Genomic DNA, 1,139 nt, shown 5'->3' with positions numbered 1-1,139 from the left:
AGTTTGGTTCGTTAGTAATTTTGGGGCAGATTTTTACCTCTGTACTCATTAGGGATATTGATATGTAGCTTTGGGTTTTTTTTTTTGTGTGTGTGTGTGTGATGTCTTTGGTTTTGGTATCTGGTTTCATAAAATGAGTTATAAAGGTTTCCATTCTCTTCCATACTTTGGAAGTGTTTTTAATGTATTGGTAGTAATTCTTCTTTAAATGTTTGGTGAAATTTACTGATGAAGCCATGTGGACCTGAGCTTTTCTGTTAAAAGTTTTAAAATTACTAATGCAATCTGTACTTGTTCTAGGTCTATGTAGGTTTTTCAGTTTCTTCATGAGTCTGTTTCAATAATTTGTCTCTTTCTTGAAATTTGTGTATTATATCTAGGATATCTAATTTATTGGCATATAATTGTGTATCTTATTCTCTTATAATCTTATTACATTGTATTCTATAATGTCACCCTTTTCTCTTTCCTGTTTATGTAAAGTAATAGAAGGTAGCCATGTCTTGCTATTTGAACATTGTTTCTCATTCACACCTTCTCCAAAAGGCTTTCAAGTTAAAAATGACTATAAGACAAAGACCACCTCAAAAGTATGCCTATAAGATCCTTTATGAAGATTTCAGAAAGACTTAAAGGCATGTCTCATAGAAACTCTCAGTTAGACAAAAAGCCTTCCAGAAAATTTTAAGGTATTTTCCTACAGCATTTTGACCCTATCCCAAATCCAAGAGAGCCTGTGTGGAGAGATCTGTGGCGCAGCTTTTATTTAATATAGTGAACTTTACTAAGATTCACAGGGATCCCACAAAGTTTATAAGAGAATTGCATTAGTACTGTGAACTTGAAATAAAAGGAATAGAAATATTAAAAAGAAAAACAAAACAAAACTAACCCATAAGCCCTCAACTCTCTGAGAGTAGAAAGAGAGCTGAAAATGTTACACAACAGCCAAAATGATTTTCTTGTTATGGAAAACAAAAAATAAACAAGAAGTGAGTTCCAAGAACCCAAGAGGTAAATGAAAGAGCCAGAGAGAACGATTTAATATTTCCAAAGTAGGACTGGCACCTAATCAAGACACTGCCAAATGTGCTTCTCTTTTTCCCCATTTTTTTTTTTTTTTTTTTTTTTTTTTTTTT

The sequence above is a fragment of the Rhinopithecus bieti genome, unplaced genomic scaffold, assembly GCF_001698545.2.
Source record: "Rhinopithecus bieti isolate Rb0 unplaced genomic scaffold, ASM169854v2 scaffold_17962, whole genome shotgun sequence".
In the NCBI taxonomy this organism is placed as follows: domain Eukaryota; kingdom Metazoa; phylum Chordata; class Mammalia; order Primates; family Cercopithecidae; genus Rhinopithecus; species Rhinopithecus bieti.
Note: the sequence above shows the minus strand (reverse complement) of the source record.